At 42.5% G+C, this 21,170-nt stretch overlaps 1 protein-coding gene and 1 pseudogene across 1 annotated transcript in view; one reads left to right on the top strand and one right to left on the bottom strand.

Moving 5' to 3' along the window:
* Positions 1-2,947, bottom strand: part of FGF1 (fibroblast growth factor 1) — a 47,786-nt gene extending 44,839 nt beyond the window's left edge. The window contains exon 1 of the mRNA XM_033140024.1: positions 2,830-2,947. The gene's annotated coding sequence lies outside the window, so the exon portion shown is untranslated. The remainder of the gene's footprint in view (positions 1-2,829) is intronic.
* Positions 2,948-6,567: 3,620 nt separating this feature from the next.
* On the top strand, positions 6,568-7,226 carry LOC117042295 (annotated as a pseudogene).
* The last annotated feature ends 13,944 nt before the right edge of the window (positions 7,227-21,170 follow it).

Below are 21,170 nucleotides of genomic sequence, written 5' to 3'. Positions count from 1 at the left end.
GTCGAAATAAATTAATTTTTTTTTAAAAAAATGGTCCAGTAGCACCTTAGTGACCAACTAAGTTTGTTCTGGGTATAAGCTTACGTGTGCATGCATTGGTATCTGAATAAGTATGGATGCACACAAAAGCTTATACCCAGAACAAACTTAGCTAGTCTCTAAGGTGCTACTGGACCATTTTTTTATTTATTTTAATTTATTTTAAATGCAAGTAAAATAACCATACTCTCTAGCACATGATAATTTTTCTTTTATGCAAACTGAAAATTTTCAATGCAAATGAGCCTAGTTCAAAATTTCCCCATTTTTTTAAAAAAAGTTTTTTCTAGTTTGCTGTTAAGGGTGCAGACTCTGGATTTAATAGTCTTAGTGTTGGGGGGGGGTGCTTTTCGTTTATTTCAAAATGTGATAATCCAACCCTGCTGCATTTTGGAGCTCACCTGCCCAGTGTGACCCCTAGACGTCTGCTCCAAATTCCTGCCCCCACAGCACCACTGAGTTAGTTAACAAAGCTAAAAGAAAAAAAAGAGTGCATTGATTCCCCCTCCACGCAACACTATTACTACATGATGAGTAGTAATGTCACCTCATGCATATCTACTCAGAAATAAGCCCACTGACTTCAATGGGAACTATTTCCAGGTTAATGTGTGTACGAGGATTAATGCATCCTATATATGCACCTCACCATCTAGTAGTTCACTGGCTTCTGCTCTCAGCACTTTTACTACCATCTTCCCTTCTTAAGAGTCACAGGGTTCCTCCCACATAAGACTTTTTGCTCATCATACTGCTCCCTAAGCTATTCTCAAGGTAAAAACTAAAGCCCAGGGAGGATTAGTAGCTGTTGTGACTATTGATGAGTTACTAAAAATCTGGGTGCGGTTTGATGCCCCCTTCTGTCTGACTCACAGGTAGGTTACAAGTAGTGTAAATCTTTTTCCAACATTACAAGGAGCTTGCAGGCGCTCTCCTGTGAAGAAAAAGCTGTGGTTGTGAAGCTACAGTAGATATCCCTGTGTAGGCATCTAAATGCCCTTCATTGTGTCAGTGGCTTTGGAAAGAATAAGGACTTTGGTTGGTGAGGGGGAACAAGCCATCACTTTTCATCTTGTGGAAACCATGTGGAATAGGAATGTGAGCTACAGAGAGGCAAGGAGGCTAAAGGAAGGAGAGCAGAGGGTCGTGGGTTGGGATGCAAGTTCCATGAAATCTTTTTTTGCTTTGGAATGGTGATTTCATTTCGAGAGAAGATAAATTTTCTCTTTGTTCCAATCATAGGAGACAGTCAAAGAACCTGAGCTTTTGGCTTTGCTGCCAAACCTTTGTGAGATTCTCACTGTATTCTGTGAATCCCTTCTCTCCCATACCCTCCAACATTTCTCCGATGAAAATACAGATGTCCCATTCCATAATGATAATTTGACTATTTATACCCTACACATCTGACTTGGTTGCCCCAGCTACTCTGGGCAACTTCCTATCTATCTATCTATCTATCTATCTATCTATATAGGTATTAAAATATTAAAAATACATTAAACATTTTTAAACTTCCTTATACAGGATTGCCTTCAGACGGCTCAGGGATCGTATAATTCCATACCTTCCAACATTTCTCCAAGGAAAATAGGGACATCCTAAGGAAAAGTGGGACATTCTGGGATCAAATCAGAAACCAGGATGGCTTCTCTAAATCAGGGACATCCCTGGAAAGTAGGGACATCTGGAGAGTCTGCTCTTCTCCCCAACTCTAACTTACATCCCAAAGGAATAAAAATAAAGATCAAATAATATTTTTTTATATATAAAAAAGGTCTGAAGTCCAGTTCTCACAGCTTTCAAAAAGGGACTCACAAAGTTCTGCGTTCTCATTGCTCAGTGTAATTAAGTTAAATTCCATCTGGTATCAAATAATCCAATATGAAGCAGAGCTATTGCCTTATAAAGATTAGGTCTCCCCCCCCCCCCGTTTTGCTGGAGGAAGTCTGCCTCAAAGCTTGACGCACATGGGTTAGAGAAAGAAGGCTGCCAAACACACCCGAGCTGAATCTGTATACCATGCTGCGATGTTTAATAACCACACAGACATATTGCAGATCGTTTGGGATGGAGGTGGGGGAAACAAATGAAAAAGGCACTATGAGGCTTCCTTCAACTGCAGGAAGTCAAGAGTTAATATTAGAAGAATTCTGCAAATTTTGAAAGACCACAGTGAAGAATAGAGAGGTGCAAAAGTTCATCATTGTTTTAAACTCTGAGGAATTTGGGGTCTGGCTAGTCCAGGGGTCAGCAAACTTTTTCAGCAGGGAGCCGGTCCACTGTCCCTCAGATCTTGTGGGCAGCCGGACTATATTTTGGAAAAAATAATGAACAAATTACTATGCCCCACAAATAACCCAGAGATGCATTTTAAGTAAAAGGACACATTCTACTCATGTAAAAACACGCTGATTCCCAGACCATCCGCAGGCCGGAATTAGAAGGCGATTGGGTCAGGTCCAGCCCCCAGGCCTTAGTTTGCCTACCCATGGGCTAGTCCATGTAAGAAAGAATGCCAGAAGTTCAGAAACTGAGATAGCACTCCTGAAGGAAGGAGCTTGCTTCAAACTGCTAAACAGGGAATTGATTTGTTGAGGGTTGTGTGTGTGGTTCATTCCTCTTTTCACATATTGGTGCAGTTGGAAACAAGAGAGTCTATGAAAAATAGAATGGGGAGTGGGGCAGATTTTTTTTTTTCAAACTTTCTACATGATTTAAATCTAATAAATAATAAACTTAACACATGAAATAGAATAAAAGCCCTAGTAAAAATTCAGCATCACTTACCAGGATCAAAAGTCTGCAGAATGAGGTGGAGACCTTGAAACAAATGCCTTTCTAAAAGCACAAGTCACTGCAATGACATCCACTTTCAACGAGCTAAGAAAATAAGAGCAACCATTGGCATTTCTATTCCCCCCCCCCTCTTGTTTTTGGATGTGGTACAAGAGATATTTTAAGGCTGGCCTGAAGCCCAGGTGAAAGGACAAAGATTTCATCTGGTTTGCCTCCTTCATATATACAGAGAGTTCTCGAGAGTGATAAATGCCTGTCTTTGGATATGAAGCTAAAAAAGCTTGAGACAAGGCTTCCCTAGTAAGTGTGGCCCAGCCTTTTACAGATTCCATTCCTCTGGTACCAACGGACCATAAAACCCCTCTGTCCAAAATGCCTTGCTGAAATTAGAGGTTTCATTTTGAACTTTTGCAGTTCTTACAACATTGGTGTAGGAGAGGCAAGCTATCCTGCCTTGTCAATCGCAGAGCATTTTGCTGTGCACGCTCCCTCTTGTTTACGCGGAAGAAGTGCAGCTAAACACATAATAACTAACCATGCTGTGCTGTGAAAGAACCAGTGGTACAGCTTACTATTACATTTATAACTCACCTTTCCTCCAAGGAGCTCAAAGTGGCATACTTCCTCTCCCCATCTTAACCTCACAACAGCCCTGTGAGGTGGGTCAGGCTGAGAGATAGAGACTAGTCCAAGATAATCCAGTGAGCTTCATGGCAATGTGAGAGTTGAACCCTGGTCTCCAAACATGCTAACCACTGCCCCACACAGACTCCTACAATGGCCAACCAGATGGGAAGCCCACAAGGAGGACATTTTACTGCCATTCACCCAGTTTGGCAAGATCCTTTTGGAGCTCTTAACAATCCCTTTTGGTTAAACCACCCTAAACAATCTGTAACATCAGCAAACCCAGATCCCTCACAGCTCACTCCTAGCTCTAGAATGATCATTTGTGAACAAGTTTTAAAGCACATGCTCCAATACTGACCCTTGAGAGACTACACTTTCTCTCTGTTGGGAGAACTGTCCATTTACCACTAGTCTCTGCTTCCTGTTTCTTCACCACTTACTGTACTTACTGATCCACAAGAGGAGCTCGCCTCATCTTGCTTTTAGGAGCCTTTGCTGAGGGACTTTTGTCAAAAGCTTCTGGGAAGTCTAAGCACACAATGTCAACTGAATCACCTCTGCCTATATAGGCTTGTTGGCACTCTCAAAGAACTTGTACAGCTTGCTGAGACAAGCTATCCCGGTTCTGCTTTAATGAGAGTCGACTTTCTATGTTCTTGGTAATTCTACCTTTTTTAAAAAACAAACAAACGCTTTCCTTCTGTTTTCCCAGAACAAATGTTAAACTAACCGGCCTGTAATTTCCAGAATTTCCCCTGAATACATTTTTAATAACTGGTGTTACACTGGCCACTTTCTAGTGCTTGGTTTAGAATTCTCAAGTGGATGCCATCCAGACCTATGGATTGGCCAGTTTCTTGTCACCATTGTTCGCCTCACTTCCTCAGACTCCCTGCCTTTGAAAGTTGGTTGGGGCACTGAGATGTGCCCTGTATCTTTTGCTGTGAAGAAGTCAAATGCAAAGAATTCCTTTGGCTTCTCTGCACTATCCTCATCTTTCCTTCAGCACACCTTTGACTCCCCCTTTGTTTTTGCTCCTTATGTTTTAGCAATGTGCTCCTCACCTTCTTTTTTAGCTTTGTTTACTGTCTGCTTTTTTCTTTTGCCAGAGTTTGTGTTCCCTCTTATTCTCATTTAGACAATACTTCCATTTTCTAAAGGAAGCCCTCTTGCCTCTAATAGCTTCTTTGACTCTGCTTGTTAGCTATACAGGCATCCTCCTTTGCCCTGATGGTACTCAGGAATGATAGAAATGTAGAGTTGGAAGGGACCCCGAGGGTCATCTAGCCCAACCCCCTGCAATGTAGGAATCCTGCCCACAGCCGTCCCTGTGTGGGCTCAAACCACAGACCTTCTGGTTAATAGCCAGACATACAAGCGCATTGTGCCATGGGATATGGATAGCTCTTTGTGATCTACAGCATTATGGTCTCCTGGAATGGACCTTCAGATGGGAGGTGTGTGTTACTTCACTTACTTTAAAACATGGCAAGCCAAAACTGCTGAGTTTGGGGAGGCCCCTTGCTCATTTTGCTAAATTGGGCCTCAGACCACTGCTCCAAAGTCCAAATGGTAACATTTCCAGATGACTTAATGAAGTGTTCCTGCTTTCTAAAAGCAGAAGGACCAAGGTTTCATGCAGACTTTGTGTTTAGTTTGAGAGCCCTTGTCTTAGAACATAATCTCAGATTTGTTGTGGATAGCTATTCAGCAACAAGGCAAAGGTGTTGTGTACATGAACACAGATACTCTCTTTCATATATGAGAGCTCAGGCTCAGCCTTTGTTATAGGCACTTACCTGGAACTGTCTGCTGCTGTTTCTGAAGACAGAAAACCTTTTGGGTACATGGCATGCTCTGAAACCCGATTACTATTGTTCTTCAAATGAATCTTCTACTGAGTTTTAATTTCCTGATCTCACCAGAAAGATACTATATTGATGATGCCCTTGTTATGTTTGCTCCTACCCATTATAATAAAATCGGATACATTTTGATCTGTAAATATTGTGGTTCACTGCTCTTTTCTCTTGTTTCAGATTACATCAGTTCTCTAGCATATTCCAGAAAGTGCAAATGGACATAAAAACAAGCTCTATGGGAAATGCAAGGTCCTACAAGGCCGCAAGAAACTGCAAGGTGTCAAAAAGTGGTCAAATACTGGCACCTGCAGTCTGAAGGGCAGTATTACTTCATTCCCTGATACAGTAGTATTTTCCAAACACTCTGCCCTGGGGAGAAAGTGGGTGGTAGTCAAGCCATTCTGATTTTGCTACTTCAAAGCACAACAACCAATCATGTTTTAAAATCAAAGTTCGCTTTGCCATTTTGTATATCCATAAAACAATTAGTCCAGAACAGGAAGGTTCAAACAAGAAACAAACTCTAACAGGGGATCCACCTACATAACCAATTAAAATGCTTTTTGCCCAAACTATGTTGTGGAAGCTTTTGAATTACCGATAACTCAGGGTCATTTTTTTCAGCTCAGACTAGCATACAGAGTAATACTTAGCATTGAGACTGGCCCAATTCGCAAGTGATGCATGGTTTATTAAATTATGGCTTCTTAAAGTGCGGTTTAGCATTATGTGTGAACCCCGGCCTACTCCTTAACTATGGTTAAAGAGCCAATACCACTGGAAAGCTACCAAGTGTAAAACTGCTAGCAAATTCAGGTCGCACAATCAAAGCTGGTTGGGCCCTACCTGCCTCCTTCCAACCCCCCGACGTAATGCAATAAAGCGATAGGAATTGCACTTGAAAATGTGGGAAGAACAGTTGCTGATACAATGTGTCATATAGCTTCCCACAAACAAATCAGGATGATTAATGAAAAACCTGGGAGTGTTTTAAATGCAGGGAGGGGTCCAGCAAGGTCGTTTTCATGTTTGGTCCTTATGATGTACATTTGGTGAATTTTCTAATATTATGCAACCTTGGATCCCCAGATGTTGTTCAACTAGTTCTACTCCCATCATCCTTGACCATTGGCTAAGCAGGCTGGGGGGAAGGAATGGGAGTTGTGGCAACATATGGGGGGACCAGAGGGCAAAGATGGAACATGATACTTGCAATAACAGCCACGAGGGGGTGGGGCAGCGGCAGCAGATCCAAGATGGCGGCCAGCAGGAGGCTGATGAAGGAGCTTGAAATGTGGAATGAAGAACCTTCCGTAATATCCAAGTTGATGAAGCTAACTTAATGACTTGGCAAGGGCTTATTGTTCCTGACAATCCTCCATACAACACGGGTGCCTTCAGAATCGAAATCAACTTTCCAGCAGAGTATCCATTCAAACCTCCAAGATTACATTTAAAACAAAGATCTATCACCCTAACATCGATGAAAGGGGCAGGTTTGTTGACAGTAATTAGTGCTGAAAAACTGGAAGACAGCCACCAAAACTGATCAAGTAAACCAGTCCCTCAAGCACTGGTGAACGACCCCCAAGCCCGAACACCCACTTCGGGCTGACCTAGTCGAAGAATACTCTAAGAACCGTTAAAAAAATCTGTAAGAACGCTGAAGAGTTTACAAATAAATATGGTGAAAAAGCGACCAGTGGACTAAAAAAACCAAAAGAAAAAAACCTGACAGAGTTGGTGTCAGCCACGTGTGATAGAAGATCTGGAGCAGTGCTTTTCAGACACACCACAAAGCAGGACTCTATGGAAATTGACAAGTGCCACCTCTTGGTGTGGCTGTTACTAACTTTCTACAGTTTCTTAATCAAAAGTGGGCTAGGTAACCTGTAAAGAAAGGATTAAAAATTTGTTGTTGTTCAGTCGTTCAGTCGTGTCTGACTCTTCGTGACCCATGGACCAGAGCACGCCAGGCACGCCTATCCTTCACTGCCTCCCGCAGTTTGGCCAAACTCATGTTAGTAGCTTCAAGAACACCATCTCAGCCTCTGTCGTCCCTTCATCCTTGTGCCCTCCATCTTTCCCAACATCAGGGTCTTTTCCAGGGAGTCTTCTCTTCTCATGAGGTGGCCAAAGTACTGGAGCCTCAACTTCAGGATCTGTCCTTCTAGTGAGCACTCAGGGCCGATTTCCTTGAGAATGGATAGGTTTGATCTTCTTGCAGTCCATGGGACTCTCAAGAGTCTCCTCCAGCACCATAATTCAAAAGCATCAATTCTTCGGCGATCAGCCTTCTTGATACTCCAGCTCTCACTTCCGTACATTACTACTGGGAAAACCATAGCTTTAACTATACGGACCTTTGTCGGCAAGGTGATGTCTTTGCTTTTTAAGATGCTGTCTAGGGTTTGTCATTGCTTTTCTCCCAAGAAGCAGGCGCCTTCTAATTTCGTGACTGCTGTCACCATCTGCAGTGATCATGGACCCAATAAAGTGAAATCTCTCACTGCCTCCATTTCTTCCCCTTCTATTTGCCAGGAGGTGATGGGACCAGTGGCCATGATCTTAGTTTTTTTGATGTTGAGCTTCAGACCATATTTGCGCTTTCCTCTTTCAACCCTCATTAAAAGGTTCTTCAATTCCTCCTCACTTTCTGCCATCAAGGTTGTATCATCAACATATCTGAGGTTGTTGATATTTTTCCCGGCAATCTTAATTCCGGTTTGGAATTAAAATTTAAGATGTACTAAAAAAAAAAAACAGCAACAAACAGCCACGAGGGGGAGCTCTGACCATATCTGCAGCCTCTGATGAGCCAACTGGGCCAAGCTCCAGAAACAACTGGAACTGATTCGCCTCCCTTTAAATGAAACATTTGATGATGATATTTTTCGGCTTGAATTCACACTGGTGAAAGAACTCTGTCTTCTTAAAAGATTGGCTTTCACCACTGCACTCGAGACAGGACTTATTAGGAATCAGGACTCTTGGCAGGATCATAATGCCAAGCATATGAGGAGCTAGAAGCCATCTAAAAAGTGCCTAGATGGCTGTGTCTTGCAAGTCTTAGCCATTGGACAGAGCAGCCATTAGTTTTCTTTGCATACTTAGGTACTATATCTGTTAAGGGTGCTGAGAGTTACAGAGCTACAATTTCCGAAGTGGTTTAACAGTCAATCCCTCTTCCTGGGGAACTCTGGGAACTGTAGCTCTGTAAGGAGAATAGGGGTCCTCTTAAGGACTTCTTGGCATCCTTAACAAACTACATTTTCCAGGATTCTGGGGTGGGGTGGGGAGCCATGACTGTTTAAATTTGTATAATACTGCTTTAAATGTGTACTGCAGATGGGACCTATGGTAAGTTTTACTGAGCCGGTTTCCGAAGCCTGACTTTTTACACAATCCTTCTGTAGCAGTTTAGTCATTTCTTCAATAAAATCAATTAGAAGCTAGCTCTTCTGTGGTTTGGATTTGTCTCCTCTGTCCCTGCTATTTTACTATTTTCGTTTGTTTTGTTCCATGAACATCTCAGTGCCCCCACCTTAAAAAAAAAGCAGCCAGATAATGATAAATAAAAGGTTAGGCCTCCACATATTTGACAAATTGCCGTCAATCCCGTTAATCCCATCTGATCCCATGAGAATTGCTTTAGAAAGCCCCTCCCCCCCAACACACAAACCCCAAGCAAAGGCAAAAATCGTAGACATCCCTGTCCGGTCTTTGCAGCATACATAATTGCTGGGATCTTGAAGCATTTCTCAGTTGTCTTTTCTCAGTCCAGTGATTAGCACAAATTGGTATCAGACAGGCCTGTTCCACAAGCTCGCCTGGTTTAATGTCATTCCCCCGGAACAGATGGCACTAGGCACCTAGACAAAGAAAACTCTGTCTCTCTCTCTCTCTCATCGTATTCCATTGACATCCAGGCATTCAACCCAGAAAATCGTCGCTTGCTTTGTTGTCTGTGGCATTTTTGAATGTGCCTTTGCAGAGAGTTCTGCGAATCTTTTGCCAGTAGTCAGCAGAATTTCATTATCTGTGCAGTACTGCGGCTCTGTGTTGAGATTTCCATTGACGTACGGTTCCTGTTAGGCTTTGGGTGTTAGCGTTCACTGAAGGTCAAATCATGACCACGGCGGAGGGACAGTGGCAGTCTAGTGGTGCCCAGAAAGGGCTGTGTGCGATGGCTGGCAGCCATGAGATCAGGCGTTATGCTTAACTTGCTTGGAATGGAAGATGTTGCATCTGCCTTCCGTTCTGGGGAACTTGATTCAGCATTTTCATTGCATCAGCAGCGATGCAAAAAAGAAGGATTGCTGGCACAGCTTGAAAATAGTCTTAATGCACTCACGAAGAGTGGCAAACTTCTTTGGGGCTAATGTTAAGGCTATAGAGTGCCACAGAAGTTTCCAAGGCCCCTGGTGCACCACAATGATGCCATTGCTTAAACCTAACCCATGTACTAGAGATTGTTTCAGGAGTGGGTTAAATTGGAGGGAGGCAAGACCCACCCTTTCCTAGCAAGAATGTTTGTGAATATCCATTGCATCAAAGGAGTGATGGCAGGGCCGGATTCAGTTGACGAGAGGCCCTAGGCTACTCCACTTGTGAGGCCCCTCCCCACCCCCACCCTCACGACTAGAAGAAAATGGAAGTGAAGCAAACAAAATTGAGTGAAGCCAAGGATGGTGGCGGGTATTTAAAATTCTGCAATTCACATTTTTTCCTCTAAAGAACATAAGATGTTATTGTTAAATACCATGATGATTTTTAAAAAAATGCATAAAATTACTTTTGCAATAGCTGAACTTTGTAAACATTTTGTGGAATAAGCATTATTTATTAGGAAAAAGAAGTTGTAATGTTATTCTTAAACATTCTTAAAATAAGGCCTGGGACCGTAGCTGTATAAGAAGGCTAAGGGTCTCTAGGAGATAATTTTCAGTACCCTCAGCAATATCAGTTTTCAGAATTCTTTGGAGGAGGCCCTAAAACCAATGCAAGTTCAATGTGTCTATAAGCTCAAAGAGTACAGGAACGAAATATGTCTGTAGTTCCACGCAGCTAGATGTTCCAAATGCATATTAGGAACAAACATACAGTCCAAACTGAGTTAATGTACTTAAGTGTGATTGCTAGGGACGCGGGTAGTGCTGTGGTCCTAAACCACATGCTGCTTGGGCTTGCCGATTGAAAGGTCAGCGGTTTCAAATACCACTACGGGGTGAAAGCACGCAGTGCAAGTACATATAGGAACCACTCTGGCGGGGAAGATAAACGGCGTTTCCATGCACTGCTCTGGTTTCGCCAGAAGCGGCTTAGTCATGCTGGCCACATGACCCGGATGTGTACGCCGGCTCCCTCGGCAGTAAAGCGAGATGAGCGCCCCGCAACCCCAGAGTCGTCCATGACTGGACCTTTACCTTTACCTTACCTACATACCCTGAAATGGTGCACTTGTTTCTCTCGTTGCTTCGAACAATGAGTTTGAATGCCTTTGCACAGGAGTCAATACTGTGTTTTAGAGGTAATTAGTCTTGGGTATAACCCCTCAGGAGAAAGCTGAGGTCTTCCCCAAAAAGATAGGGCAGGCCGGGTCTTCCTGTTGTTACCTGCTGGGATTGACAGGCATTGACCCTCACCTGAATCTCATAGCTCTTCTGACAGGTGATTTGGTGTCTGCAGCCACAGTGTGGAAATAAAGGAGGAGATTGCCACCAGATACCAGGCACTCTATTATTCAAATTAGGCCCCAGTGTTTTTCTTATTACAATCCCCTTCTCATGAATTAATCCATTTAATCTAGCATGTAAATTCTCAAAACTTTTATTTGTTAATTCAGCAACTACTGCTCTCACTTAATTACAAACAGTATTCTACTCTGCAAAACACACCTGAGCAAACCTGCTCCTCTTCCTTTCACAGATATTTTGTTTCCATTTGCAACTGTAGCATGCTCTGATGAGTTATCATTTAACTCTTTGGGAGGGAATTAGCATCAGACGTCATGTGCTGGAGTTGCTGAACCAATTAACCAACTAGAAGGTTACTGTTAATAGCACCAGTTTTCCTATAACTTGATATTGCTGTATAGTTCTGATGAACTGCAAAAAGCATTTTTAGTTTGCTTTGCTGTTGCCACCCTGGAACTTTTCTTATTAGTGCCACTTTGTTTTGTACGATTCCTTGCAAATGAAGGAAACAACTTTGCTGCTTGTATATGTTGATAATATAATATTGGTTACTGAGAACAAACAAGATTGTAGAAAAACAAGATTGGGTGCAGGCCTGGCCAGGACATAGGTGACTTGTGTGCTTGCTTGCTTGCTTGATTAACAGCTGTTGGGAAGGGTCCCTGCTCTTTCTTCTTATGGTCTTTATATTGGACCTGGAGACTCCAATAGAGAGCATTCCATGTCAGAAGGAGGGCAAGTGGCACCCTATCAAATGATAGGGCAGGAGCTACATGGAGTAGGGCTTTCACTGGTGGTGCCCATTGTATGGCTCGCTCTTCCCAGACCTGCTCTCTTTTGGCCTGTATTTTGGAGCTTTATAAGTTAGGAAGACTTTGGAAGAAATAGTTGACAAGTCTGATCAGTCACTGACGATGAGTGCATTTTATTTGCTGGCGATTCTGGGCTCCTGGTGCACCAGGGTTTATACCAGCATAATAGAGTTGGCCAGGATGCCAAAGGGATACAATTTATGAGCTTTCTCCATTATCTGCACAGCAGGGGGTGTTCAGCCAACAGTGCAAAACCTGAGCTGAAGCGTTTCCTGCTGGTTCCTCCTGCTTTCAGCAATAGGGGTCGCTGTTTAGTAGTACCCGATTGGTTAGCTGTCAGATTCTAGAGCTCCCTATTGGTGGCTCTTAGGTAATTCCAAAAATACAGAGTCCATTAATAAAACAAAGTGTCCATTCATAAAGCAGTAACATAAATCTCCATTGCTACATATTGTGTGTGTGTTTCAGCGGTTGAACGTACAGGTTTATGGCCATGCTGTAGTGTAGTGCTTATGCGACTGTGAATAAAAGGTGGCTGGGCTCATTGTCCCGGGTTTTTTGGGGGGTGACAAAACTGATTTCAGTAAGTGCCCCCCTTTATTTCCATAACAAGTCCTTGTGTCTGTACTCTGAATAATGACACCAGGGACCTAGAAGGTGCAGGGCTTGTCAGTTCAACCCCTGCACAGTCTCATCAGGACTGACCTTAAGGCAATTGGAGCAACGCGGGCCGTTCCTAAGGGGCCCCCCGCACCAGGGCAATCTAGATTGATTTTATTTATATCTATAAGATTTTGCAGACTTCGGCTGTGAACTGGGACCCTATTAAAAAAAAAAAACTAAGGTTGGGCCCCACTGCTCAAATTGGGCCCACTGGCTAGCCCTGAGTCTCATAGTTGCTGGGCCTGAGTTGCCCTGCCCTTGAATTAAGTCTTGGGTTGCAATTTTGGGAGAGGGGAGGTTGCCTGCTGGGGAAGTGGGACAGGCTGGTGAGGCCCCCTAGATTTAGAGGGCCTAGGCTTCAGTCTACTTAGCCTATACATAAAACCGGCACTGAGTGCTGCCAATCAATATTGCCACAAAACTTACAATATAGGTAAATCATGATATACAGTGGTACCTTGGGTCACAGATGCTTCAGGTTACAGACGCTCCAGGTTACAGACTCTACTAACCCATAAATAGTACCTCGGGGTTAAGAACTTTGCTTCAGGATGAGAACAGATAGTCACGTTGCAGCGGCGCAGCGGCAGCGGGAGGCCCCATTAGCTAAAGTGGTACCTCAGGTTAAGAACAGTTTCAGGTTAAGAACGGACCTCCAGAACAAATTAAGTTCTTAACCCGAGGTACCACTGTAATGAGGCAGTTCTCTTATATGAAAACATCATGCAGTTATCTTATAACAAGGACAACCGTTGTGAGCCAATTTTGCCTAGTAGAGGAATCAACGGAATAAACAATAGCCTTTGAGTTAATTCAAATGTGCAAGGGAAACCTTATAATCCTGCCCTTCCTGGACCATATCACTTCAGATAGCAGGTAGTTTATGTTCCTTCAAACAGTTTCCCATTCACAGGAAGCATCCGCACACCAGTTCTTATGCAGGGAGATTTCCAATGTATTATTTTCCCACCTGCAGTCTGAAGTAGTGTATCCGGGGTTGACTGGACAATGTACTCTTTTTTGCATGCCTCTGTCAGCTTTTAGTTATAGCTGCCCAGGTTTTGTCCAGTCTAAGTAGCTGCTGAAATACACATGGTCGGACCTAAGAGAGCACTGCAACCTGAGTACTCACACAGTTTCCCATGCTTTCGGTTGGCTGCAGATTGAATTATCAGTACAAGAAGATGGATAAAATAATGAAATCATTTTGAAAATATGTCCAGTTTCTCCCAAAGAGCTCTCTGCACCATGTGTAAAATACAGCAACAAAACTGTGGGAAAATGGCCAGAATGACAATTTAAATGTGAGACAAAAGAATACCATAGAAATCAACGCCCGATAACATAATGTTACAGAATTTGGCTGCCAATATAACATTTGCCTCGACAATGGACATAGCATCCAATGAGCATGGGATACACAGAGCTGTTAAATGATTAATCTTCAGCCATATAGTAAGAATCCTGCTGGATCAGACCATAGGGCAGTATCCTTTTATCACGGTGACCAACTTGATGGGGGAAACACCCCAAGCATGATCAGAGTGCAACAGCACTTTCTCCTCTTGTAATTCCCAGCCACTGGTACTCAGAAGTATACCTTCTCTAATATCAGAGGTGTCACACAGCCATCATAGTTACGAGCCATTGATAACTTTGTCTAAGCTCCCTTTAAAGTCTTCCAAATAAGTACATAATACAGTAAATAAGGGAATTAGTTAAAAGAAATAAGGTATAAGATGGTAGGAGTTGAAGAAAAAATTGATAAGGCACAATCACTGTTTTAATGGGAAAGAAAAAACAAGAGTCCTAGAAAAGGCAATGTGTCTGCTGCACAAAAACGTTAGTGATTAATTGGAAAGTAAAAGGGCATGTCCAAGAAATGGAAATGAGGGGAGGTCACTAAAGACAAGTACAGCTGAATAGTCCAGACTGTAGAAACAGAGTCAGGAAAACTGAGGCAACAAAATGGGCCTTTTCAGGCACTTTGGAAGAAAGGGGGGAAGAAGAAGAAGAAGAAGAAGAAGAAGAAGAAGAAGAAGAAGAAGAAAGAAGAAGAAAAGAGAAGAAACAGAAGGCTCGCTGCTCATTGAGGATGGTGAAAGGGAATCAGCTGCTCGGCTACTACTTCTGTCTTCTCCCAAAATAGGCACCATGCACAAGTTGTGCAGCACAACCTCATGTAATAGAGAAACTGGTGGTGGGACAGACAGGATTCCAGTTCATGACTGATAAACAGTTGACCATTATTTAAGGACCATGACCTTAATAAATCCAAGTCTTCAGGGTTGGGTGATGGCACTTCAGAGTGCTAAAGGAACTTGCTGGTGTACTCTCAGAACCACCTCTGAGAAATCCAAGAGAAAGGGTTGAGTTGCCACAGGACTGGAGATGGGCAAATGTTGTCCTGATATTAAAGCAAAATACCTCCATAAATTTAAAGTGGGGGAAGCCATACGGTGGTATAGTCTGACTTCGATGCCAGGGAATATACTAGAACAGAGTGATGCAGCAAAATGTTCTGGGCTGCTCTCATTAGAACATAGTGGCTGGTTGTTATACCTCAGTTAATAAAACATCAATCATCTAGTCTCTACAAATATTTCCTGGCCAAGAGGGAGTATCATATAATGTGTGTGAAACAGTGCTGTTCAACTGTCTGAACAGATTCAGCGAGTGCATCAGCTGGCTTACATGACAGGCAAAACAGCATGTTTAGCAAAAATAAAAATTGCTTTTATTGACAAAGTAGCTTTATTTTGCTTCATTCCCCCTCACCCCATGACTAAAATTCTGTTTCAGAATAAGATGGACAAATGACACCGAATGCACTCTGATTCTGAAAAGAAGTGGGGATATTTAAAACATCTGTAACAATGTCTAATGGCATTTTGTTTAAGATGCTTTGTCATGCCAGGTATAGGAGCTACATCTGCTGCAGTAAATGCTAAGTTATAGATTTTGTTTTAGATGGGGCCAAACAAGCCTTTTATGTGAAACCTACTTGAAATTGCTTTTGTTTTGCAATTTAAATAAATTTGCTTTAAATAGCTATTATGGGGAATGCTATTTCTCTCTCTCTCTCTCTCTCTCTCTCTCTCTCTCTCTCTCTCTCTCTCTCTTTTCTTTTGTTCATATGGAATTACTTATATCGACCAACTCCTGGAAATTCTGCCCTCAGAAATGGAAACTGGGAAGAGGAACCAGCATATTAACAGAAAATAAAGACCTCTGTTCCAAATACAACACAGCTCACAACAGCCTTGACCAATCTGGTGTCCTTTAGATTTTGTTGGACTACAACTCCCATGACCACTAACTGGAGCTGATGGAAGTTGTCGTCCAAAATATCTAGAGGGCAGCACCAGGCTGGGGAAGGTTGGCCTAGATTAGAACATGGCTGGCTGCAGGAGAACAATAGCGAGATCTAAGTAAATCCAGAAGACACAGAGTTAAAATTATGCTCACAGATATTACAGAGTGGCTCACAGCAAAAAATGGGGAGCTTTTCTAGCCTTTCCAGACATGTGAAAACAATGGTCTGTGCTGATGCAACGAAAACCACTTTGTTCATAAGGTGAGACACTGCCTAAGAGCAGCAACAGGTTTAGAGAAGAACAGGCGGTGTCCCCCCCCCCAGGGCACCGAGCCAAGGGGGTGCAGAATACTAATACTCTATACTAATAATGATGCCTCAGCCAGCATGACCCTAGGATATGGAGACTGATGGGAGCATGTATGTGCTACCTAGGGCTGATAGAATATGTAGTTCAAAACACCAAATTGCAGAAGGTGAAGAGATGCAAAGGGAGGGAGAGTTCCCACATCTTTAAGAGGCATGTCAAAGAGACACAGCTCCTCCTGCAGTGGTGAGAAAAGCTACACTTGCCAAGTTTCTTCTTTCATACTCAAATTAAAGGCACAAAACAGGCCCTACCTTCCTTTGCCTCTGGCTTCCTCAAGGCTCACCCTTCAAGGAGCTTGAAATCCCTTGCATTTTGCAAATCTTTTACTGACTGTTCCTGTCATAATGAGTTAATTTGCTACTCAAGGTGTTAATAAAATAAATCAGGCTTATTGCACCAACTCTCTAAGGAAAACTCCTGCTGACATACATCAATTTATATGGCAATTTTATGTAGGACAAAAGAAATCCTTGCAGACATTTTTGGATGACAGATTCTCTCATTAAAATAAAATAAAAAAATCCTTCCAGTAGCACCTTAGAGACCAACTAAGTTAAGAAGTGTGCATGCACATGAAAGCTCATACCAAGAACAAACTTAGTTGGTCTCTAAGGTGCTACTGGAAGGAATTTTTTATTTTATTTTATTTTGACTATGGCAGACCAACAGGGCTACCTACCTGTAACAGATTCTCTCATTGTTCATCTTTCCGTCTATAACTCTTGCACTTCACAGTGCGCCTTTCATGGTGCTCAATCAAGGATTTTTGTTTGTTTGTTACGAAAACCAATGTTTCATTATTAAAAGCCCGATTCCTTACTTCTGAGTCCTCCATATGTTCTTTTTATTGTGCATCCATGATGATTTGTGTTCGTGATGGTATCAGGACAGTTATACACACAATCTTGCTTTCAATACACTGCAGCAGAGAACAAACTGGCATATGATTTGCTGAAGTACAACACAAAGTTTAGCATAGTGTAGGAATGAATGGTAAATCTTCTCTTTTAAAAAAAAGGTTCCTATGTGTTGTGTTGTGTTGTGATGTGTTGTGATGTTATGTTATATATTATGTTCCTGCTTCATTGAGGGCAATTATTAGAAATCTACATCCTTCAAAAATGTTTGATAAATACCCAAGTCTTTTGTGTATAGAAACTGCCTGCCCGCCCCCCCCCCGAAAATAGAAAGGAGAAAAAGTTTCCAGTAACTATTTGAAGGCTGCTAAGCAACACTGAGTGAGGGTTTCTGCTCCAAGCCATGGTGCTTGCAAAAACTCTGCACTAATCAGCAAAAATTGCTATGCAAGTTTTCATATATTAGCCATTCTAAGGGAGTACTTAGTGTCTGATTTTCAAAGCCATAATTTTGGGTCCACCACATATCTAGCCCCTTAAGACTATGATTTCAGGAGCTCTGTTTTTCTCAACTATCTAACTGTGTGAAGGAACATCGGAGGCTGCCTAAAATGAGTCAGACTGTTGTATTGTCTACACTGACTGGCAGTGGCTTTCCAGGGTTTCAGGCATGTGTCTTTCCTAGCCTAAGGAGAGCAGATGCTCTGTCACTGAACTACCACCCTTGCTGCTTCATATCCATTTGCACGTCTGAGCATTTATCTTGGAACATATGGAAATGGAGCCAGCTCAAGCTCCATTCACTTCAATTGTTCATTTGTTCCAAATCATATGCACGGCCCTAGTGTGGATCAGTCTTAGGCAGATTTCACTTCTGTCATCAGAATGAGCAAAGCTATGGAAATACAAGCAAATAGTTAGATCTTTTGGGACAACTGTAACTGTCATTTCCCCAGCCTCATGCAACACTAATAGGAATCATGCTAGACTTCTCTAGATAATAATGCACTGCTTGTTGTATCTGAGATGCATGCATGTGTCCATGTTACTCAAATAGACAGCACAAATGATGTTTTTAAAATGATAATAGAAAGAGTTATTGTCCTTGAGCCAAGCACCAACTTGTACTCCTTAATTAATTTGACACATTTTGATAAATGACAGCGCACTGTAGAATAACAGTTTTGTTTGGCCTGTGGTTTTTATGACGATTCTTGGAGCAGGACTGGAATTAGCCCCATTGCACTATTAGTAGAAGTCCTTGCGTGGGCTTCCACTAGTGGTACTAGTTAACTGCATCCCTCACTTAATTTTCTTAGTTTTTGTCCATTTTGCTATGAGCAAACTGCTAAAACTTGATTTATTTTGGTGAGGGCGTGTATGGTTCATGCCACTTTATTATCATGCAAGAGAAAGAGAGAGAAATTTTAAAGATTGCTTACTGTAGCGGGGACAGGAAGACTTTGGCAAAGGAACAACCATATTCTAGCCCTATTGGACTTGTGTTGGCCAGACTGAAAGCTGAGGGGACAGATGGTCTACTTAGATAATTTTGGTGCTCCCGTTTCCCCATCTCCTCATATTTGTTTTGAGCTCAGGGGTGGCATTGGTTCTTGCCATTCTACGGATGTGCCAATAGAACCAGGAGACTTTGGATAGGGCCAGCCCAATGCCCCCTTTGATCTAATCCCCACCACACACACCTTTCCCCTGTTTCCTTGCACCACTAGAGAATGGGTGGCTGTGGGTGTTTGCATAGGTGAAGAGGAAGCCTGCTCTTTCTGCGGTCCCTGGAATGCTCTCCTAGGGACCATAGGGTTGTGCCCTTTTTCTAGTTCCTTAATATGACTGTATCAATATCTACACTAGCCTACCAATCAAAATAAAAGAAGATGTGCTTTTAAAGAATTCAACACTTTGGAGTCAATTTCATACAGATAATCAAAATCCATTTGTCTAACAACTCATTATTTCTTTATAATTTATCATTGATATTCCATTAACAGTTAGTTGACTGCATGGATGAAATTATTATATCGAACATGATGAGAGCTAGTCATTTCTCATTCAGGTGTTGGTAGCCTTTTTCTAATCAGAAAGGAATAATTCAAATTTAAGCAATGAAATCAGCAATTAATTATGAAGTGCTAATGAATTATCAGACATCTAAGACTTGGATGCAAGTTCATTCCACTGGGAGCTTTCCACTGACACAGAAGTCTGCCTGCAGGATCTGGGAATCTCTTCAGCCCTTTGCAATGTTTAAAGATATGGTGGGGGGAAGCAAAAGAAGTCCTTCTTTGAGGAAAGGTGAGCTACATTGTCATATGTTGTGATGCAGCGCCAGAGTTTACTGTAGCTTGCAAGGTCAGAACAATACATAAAATGTGTGAATATCAATGCAACCAGATACAGTGGTACCTCGGGTTACGTCTGCTTCAGGTTGCGTTTTTTTGGGTTACGAACCCCACAAACCTGGAAGTGAATTTCGCTGCGTGGATGCTTCTGCGCATGTCCACGCGGTCTGCGCATGTGCAGAAGCGTTATAGAAGCACGATATTGCGCTTTGCGCATGCGTAAAATGGACGCTCGGGTTACGTACTTTTCGGGGTGCAAACGGCACCCCGGAACGAATCGGGTACGTAACCCAAGGTACCTCTGTATTTAACTTAATTCCTAGTTTGGCCTTTTTCACACCTGGTCTTTTTTTTTTTTACAGTACCACCATAAAATAAGTGGTTTTTCTAGCTTCTTGCACACATTTTCAACATTCGGGTAAGGACATAAAATGTTGAAAGCAACCCCAATAAAATGACAACATTTTATTAAGGATTTTGTGACATGGCGTCTCCTGACCTCCCCTAACAGAGCTGTCACCATCCTTCTGACAGATCCCTTGTGCCTTTTACAGCCGCATTAGAGGTGGATAAGCAACAGGGAGAGCTTTCCCCTTTACTCTGACTCTGTCCTGGGGAAAAAAACTTCATCTGTTGAGTTATTACTTCTGCAGCTGCCAAAGGCACAGGAGGCTTGCCAGAACAACAATGGCAATCCCAGCCCATAAGCTTTTTCACCTTTACAGTTGAGATTGGGTTCTAATTACTTGTGGGAAATAGTTTGCTGTTTCTCGGGTCTTCTCCCTGGTGATTTCATCGAAATAGTACTGTTTTATAACATGCACTGACACCAGATTCTTTAAGACCAGCTGTAGTCAGCCACGACTAGGTTAGTAAATCAATTCTATTAGAACTAAATTGTTGCAGATGTACATTTGAGTCAGGTGGAGCTGGGCCAAAGGCTTAGAGTTTCTGCACTGGCAGCACACTCGGGGGAGGAGGAACGAAAGAAAGAGGAAACTAAAAAAAGAATATTCCTTCATCTGAGCTCAGAGAAAGCAAAGCAGGGGTGTGTTGTAACGAATATGCAGAAAGACGGGGAAAAAAGCTGAAGGTCATTAACAGAACTCCAAAAGGAGGCTGTGGGTAGCTAAACAGTTATTATCACAAGGCCATGAAACCAGATGGGTACTGAACACGGCTTAAAACTGTTAAGGAACATCGAGCGTTCAAGCTTGGTGAAAGTTTTTAGCTGTGAAGAAATGTCCTCAGGTTATCTGAGACAGTGTGCCGTGGTGGATAGAACATTGCACAATTTAGGCTATTTTTTAAAGGCACAACCCATGCCCCTTTCACAGACAAGAAGTGCTACAGTATCTGGTTCAGCTGTTGCATACAGGGAACAGTAGGAAACTGGGATTCCTCAATGAGCATACGCTGAAAAGGGTTAGGGGAGAAACCCAGTCTGACCCACTTCTCTTGCTTTAACAGCAAATGGAGCTTTTAACAGTATGAAACTAAATATCATAATCTACTAGCAGGGCTGGTGCAAGAGACTGCAGTGCCTGAGCAGCTGCCACTCCTCCTCTTTCTCTCCTGCTGGTCCTCCCCATTCTGCCTCTCTGCTTACTTTTTTGCCACTGTTTTAGTCAAAGCAAGGCTTTCATACCCTCCAACATTTCTCTGATAGGAACGTCCTATTCCATGATGACGATGATTAATACTCCGACCATCTGAATGGGTTGCCCCAGCCACTCTGGTCGGCTTCCAACCTATATAAAAACATACTA

The sequence above is a fragment of the Lacerta agilis genome, chromosome 2, assembly GCF_009819535.1.
Source record: "Lacerta agilis isolate rLacAgi1 chromosome 2, rLacAgi1.pri, whole genome shotgun sequence".
NCBI lineage: Eukaryota > Metazoa > Chordata > Lepidosauria > Squamata > Lacertidae > Lacerta > Lacerta agilis.
The sequence above is the reverse complement of the archived record's forward strand: the minus strand, read 5'-3'. Positions and strand labels throughout refer to the sequence as shown.